Source organism: Cyprinodon variegatus, unplaced genomic scaffold (assembly GCF_000732505.1).
Source record: "Cyprinodon variegatus isolate N-32 unplaced genomic scaffold, C_variegatus-1.0 Scaffold485, whole genome shotgun sequence".
NCBI lineage: Eukaryota > Metazoa > Chordata > Actinopteri > Cyprinodontiformes > Cyprinodontidae > Cyprinodon > Cyprinodon variegatus.
In genome coordinates this window covers 196,290-202,464 of record NW_015150938.1, presented here as the reverse complement: position 1 = coordinate 202,464, position 6,175 = coordinate 196,290, and positions in this window count along the sequence as shown.

Sequence of the window (6,175 nt, the reverse complement as noted above, 5' to 3'; positions counted from 1 at the left end):
CTCCAGCACAGAGGAAAGAAGGGAGAGGAAAGAAAAGGGAGGAAGAGTCAAACAGAGACAAGAGAGGAAGAGAGGGAGGCACTGACTGTGTAATTAGTTGCAGGTTTTTGCCGCCCTCTTCTTTAGTTTAATTAAAATCCAAGAGGAAACAAGGAAGGAGAAAAGTGAAAGAGAGTTTTGCATATAATACTTTGGTCTTTTTGCCAGAAGCAAGTGGGATGTTGGCAGCAGCACAGATGCCCAGCAGCTCCTGGCTTCTCCCATAAGGCTTTGGAAAGAATATTTAAAGAGATGATCTCTACTAACATCTGAAGTTATTCAGTGCACAAAGTGAGGCTACATTTTTTCTCTCTCTTTCATATTGAAATGCACACTTGATGGCTTAGTGATGATGACAAGCCTGATGTGTGGTAAAAAGGTGATAGGGACAGTCTTCTTTTTTTTCATCCAGAAATTGTGCGTCGGGGCAATGATGAGTCAGCAATATTGGCAGCAGTCGAGGTGCTGATGAGGAGTTCTCTGTCTTCTCTATCCCACGGCTATAGATCCATTTTGCTGAGCATGCTGTTTTCATTCTACAACAAACTCCTTTCTTTGTCTGTAGATTTCCACCCCAAGCAACCTTGCTGCTGTCATTCTTTTGAGGTTGCTGGAGATCATCAGCCTAATTTACATTCTCTTGTGTTTATCCCTCTGGTCCATCACATGCATCCTGTTAACTGTTTAGAAGGTTTCTACTTATGGTACTTTGTTTTGCTGTTTTTTTTTTATCTTCCTCTTAAGACTCAACTGCAGAGGGTGCAGTAATTTTGGAGTTCCAGTTATGTGTTAAATACAAACTATATTCAAGAGCTCTTATTTGCTTTGACCACATGGGGGCAGCACAAAGAAAAGCAAACAGGCTTTCCACTTTAAGCTGCTTTTGATGAGCCAGTGATGGCAGAGAATGATCAATTAAATCACTTCAGCCTAAAATAAATCTGTGGGAAGTTTATCTATAAAATGTTAGTTAGAGCTGCACTGAGAGAATCTTTAAAGGGTAACTTTATAATAAAAAACTTTAGGAAAAAAAGAAATGTCAGTTTCCCTTTAAAAATTGTAAAGAAAATATGTTTTAACCTATGGGACAAATACAAAATGTAACAGCATTAACAATAACATTTTCATTATTGAATAAAATAATTTCTTCATTAGCTTAGTGTAACAGTGGGTAGCACTGCTGCCTTGCATTAAAAAGGTTTTGGGTTCAATTCCCGGCCCAAGCTCTTTCTATATGTATGTATGTGAGAACCCCCTGTGCATGCATGGTTGGCCCAAGCTCTTTCTATATGTATGTATGTGAGAACCCCCTGTGCATGCATGGTTGTCTCCAGGTACTCCGGTTTCCTTCCACAGTCCAAAAACATGACGGTTAGGTTAGGCTAGAAGACTTTTAGGCTTCTCTAAATTCTCCTTAGGTGGGAGTGTGAATGGTTCTTTGTCCTACTTGCCTCTGTGTTGCCCTGCGATGGACTGGCGACCTGTCCAGGGTGTACCCCACCTCTTGCCTGTAGGCAGCTGGAGATAGGCACCAGTACCCCCCGCAACCCAAGCTGGGATAAAGCCTGACAGAAAATGGATAGATGTTGACTTCACTTAAAACTATAATTCACCCCAAAAAATATATATATAATTCAATGTATCTATATAGAGCCAATTCACAACACATGTCATCTCAAGGCACTTTATAAAGACAATTCAACCACATTATACAGTTAAATTGATTCAAAGTTTTCTATCTAAGGAAAATCAGTTGATTGGATCAACTCATAGACTCGAAGGCAATCCCTGACACTATGCATGCTTGTAGCAACTGTGAAGAGGAAAAACTCCCTACTTTAAACAGGAAGAAACCTCCAGTAGAACCAGGCTCAGTGTGAGCGGCCATCTGCAGAGACCAAATGGGGTTCAGGGAGACAGAAGCCGAGATACAGAAAGAAGCAGAGATACAAGGTAACTGTCAACCATCTCCACAGCTCCCTGTCCAGTAAACACACAGCCAGGCAGAAGAGTTCCGAACCAGCTCCCATGTCAGAGGATGGCTAACTTACAGTTAGTCACAGTCAGAGAAACAGGACTACACTGAAAAGCAGGCCAAGCTCCAATATCTACAAACAAAGGTGTTGATGGCAGCAGCACAGCTGATGTTTCTCTCCAGGATGGTGTCCCAGCCAAACAGGAGCAGTCAAGATTAAGCTACTAGTGGAAAAATCAGAAAGGGCATAACGTTAGAGACAGAAAGAATAAATTCTGCAGAATGGGAGAATAGAGATGGAATGAAGCAGCATGATGAAAAGGGGTCCCTATGTCCTGTGGCAGTCTTAGCCGCAGAGTTATAGCAGCATAACTATATAGATAGCTCAGGATAACCTGAGCCTCTCTAACTATAAGCTTTATAAACAAGGAAAGTTTTAAGCCTAACCTTATAAGTAGACAGGGTTTCTGCCTCACGGACTAAAACTTGTAGTTGGTTCCACAGGAGAGGTGCCTGATAACTAAATGATCTGCCTCCTATTCTTCTAGAAATTCTAAAAACACTAGTAAACCTGAAGATTCAGAGTTAACTGCTCTGTTAGGAACATAAGGAAAAATCATTTCTCTAACATAAGATGGAGTTTGGCCATTTAAGACTTTATATATGAGACAAGGGATTTTAAATTCTATGGAAGCCTTATGTCTCTCTCTTGGCGGCTATTATAAATTCTTGTTTTTCATAAGTCTATTATAAATTTGAGGAGTGGAGCTGCATCAAACTGTGTGTGAGAGAAGTTTGTGTTAATTCAAAAGGAAGATGTGGAAGATCAGAGATTAAGTTTAGCAGGATACAGGTGCAATCTCTTTTTTAAATCCATTACAACAACAGATGACACACACACACAGAAAAAAAAATCATCTCTCAATAGATTTAACTGCTAAACTCTGAGCGTCAGTGGAGCCCCAATTAGTATGCCACACATGACCCTACCCAAACACCCAGAAGGGTCTTCAGCTACTTCCGAACCCTGGGCTTGACCAACCAGCCAAAACATTTGAATCTGGACACCTCTTATCCAGCTTTGAAAGCTCCAGGAAGATGGGGAAACACTGAAGCAGGCTCAGTATCTGGCAGCTGATGAAGGTTACTAGAGGTAGTACAACAGTCCGTTCAATCCCACACAGGGTGGTTGTCCATGGTGACGAGTCTGGGCCATTAACACATGATTGTCAACCAAATCATTGGTTGGTTCAAGCCTACCTATACTGTTTCCTTACAGCCCAGAATCTAAAGCAAAGTTCTTAAGGCCAGTCTCAAGCACCCTAAATGAACCACCATATAACAAGCGAAGAGGTTATTTACAGTATGTGCATCATATCTGATTAAGACAAATTTAGTAGCTTCCAAACTCATTGGGACAAATGACTGTAGCAAACAGGGGTACAGGACCGGGAATACAACAAAAATCCCTTGAAGGAAAGGATGTACAGATGGGAGAAAAGGTGATGTGGGAGCATTAGACCAAAAACCATGCGGGACCCACACAGGCTGAGCGAAAACCACTTATGCTGGGGATGCACAAAGATCCTGCATGATCCCAGGTAATTGCAACTCAATAAAGAAAACTCAAAAAAAAAAATTTAATTAATTAAAAATAAGGACTCATGGACGGCAGTCAACTCAGCTGTCACTGGTCAAAGAGGCAAAGGGTGGGGCTTTTAACGATCTGTTAAACCATTCCATGACCCATTAGTTTGTGAATAGTATGATGTGGTGTGATGAATTTTTCACCCCAGGCCTTCCGCCATGGTGAACAAAGGCTCAGAAAAAAACAGTGGACCTCTGTTAGAGGTCATATCTGAAGTAGGGGCCAAAACACCAAACCTATGTTGATAAGAATACTCAGACCACAACTGCTGATTTTATGGATGCGAGGGGAACTGCCTCTGGCCAGTGATTGTTGTCGATCGTGGTCAAGAGATGTGTGAAATGTTGTAAAAGAGGCAGGGGACCCACCAGGTCCACTAAACGGGATTAAAACGCCGACAGGGAATGGGCAATGGTTCAAGAGGTGCCTTATTGTATCAGTGAGCCTTTGCATGTTCACATGGGACACACACTACAACCCATCCCCATGCTTGTTTTGCAGGTGAGCAGAGTTGGGAGAGGTGGACTCACTAAGTCATCTCTGTCATGAATTTGTTCAGCCCAGCCACTGAACCACTTGAGTCTAATCAACACGGTGAATTAAATTGTGGAGATTTGACTCACCTGCTTCAGTGGCTGGGCAGAACAAATACATAGAGATGACTTGATGGCTCACCATGTCCCACCTCTGCAGATCAGGCCAAATAAACTTACAATAGAACTGACCGAACTTACATAGGGCCAGACATGCCGATGTACAAGGGAATGGATGAAGTTGAAAACGTGCTGTTGCCACAAAACAGAAACTAGATGTAGTGGGTGAGTGGTGGAAACATTGGAGCAGTAGAGGATCCTTTCCTCCACCTTCCTCTTCTCCAATTTGAGACCTGTGGGTGCAGAGTGAAGTGTTACATTATCCGAATCACTACTGCCATAGCAGAAAAATCAGTAACAAGGTAAACTGTACAGACTAGGACAATTGACAGGCTTGAGCTGAATGTTGGTGGTGAACTAAGAAACATATGCAAGGTTTTGTTGCTGATGTGTTTACCAGGGATCAGAAATTTTTTAAAAGAGGTAAATTTTAAGGGATTGTGATTAGCAAGAAAAAAAAATTGCCAAGTATAGAACTGACAAATCCATGTAATAAAAACTGTATTTTTTAACACATTTCTCTGCTCGAATGGTTGAAAAAGGCAAGCAGCTGCCCTAGAAACACAGAGGAGGGAACACAATTTGTTGTTGACTTTAAAGCTTAAAAAATTAGTAACAAACAGAAATTTTGCAGCAATTATAATCAGGCCACATGCTTCTAGATGATGAAAAAACGCATGTATGACAGGTGTTATTCAGCTGCTGGCAAAGGATGTCTTAAAGCGAAAAATCTGAAAAGGCCAAAAAGAGTTATGGCAGCAGTTTTGGGGACATCCAAATTCTCTTTAGAAAAAATGGACATACGGGGCAGATGTGTAAAAAAATTCTGGATATAGGGGATTGGATATTGATAATTCTCCATTATTTTATTAAGACGGTAAAAACCCGCCTTAGGCCACAATTTGCCGTCTGCTTTTGTTGCCAGAAACAAAGTGGAATCCCTAGGACTCTTAGAATGCTGGAATGCTTTTGGGAAGACGAATCCACCAGAAAATGCCACACCATCTGTGAGTCCTTTATGAAAAGGGTCCTTTCCTTGTTGCAAATGGTCTCTGTTTCCACCAAGTTGTTGGCAAGGTTACTTTCTGGCAGCTCTGTGCTTTAGTGTCCAAGCGCTAATGGTAAAAACACAGCCCCATTTCCTGGTGCCCTCAGGTAGTATTCCCTACCACCACCAATAACTCACTGGCACCTAGAGAGGTCCTTTAAAAGGTAGAATAATGTAAAAAGCTATATTTGAGAGTAAAAGAATAGTTGAATTTGATGGAGAAAAAAACTATGAAAATTGGGATGTCAAAAATTATTTGCATGGTTCTCAATAATTAATTAAAGATTATTGACATTATTGAATCTGTTGAATCTTTTCTTTTATTCATTTGTTTATTTATTTTTTGACTTTCAAAAGAAGATCTTATTTAAATAACCTAAAATATTGTGAGACTGGTTGATACTGCTGGATACATTTTATTAAATTCATAAAGCCACAGTATATTACTTTACATCTTTAGTTTCTGATTCTTTAAAAAAGTGAGTAAAAAAACAAACACCCTTATTGAAATTAATTCATGGATGGTATGAAACACTCTGCCATAGGGGTATGCTTTATACACAAAGAGGTCAAGACTACCAGAAAGGTACAATATGGGGAGAAAGAGAAAGAAACAAAGATTCACTATTTGTTTATTAACAGGCCAAAGGCTAATGTAGATAAAGAAAAAGAAAATCATAAATTATTTTACAATTCCATTTGATCATTTATCCTTATCGTTCACATTTATATCAAACTGGGTTTATCCAAATGAAGATCCTTCAGGTTGTATTCTTATTAAGAACTATCCACAGTGCTGTACATGAGGGAAG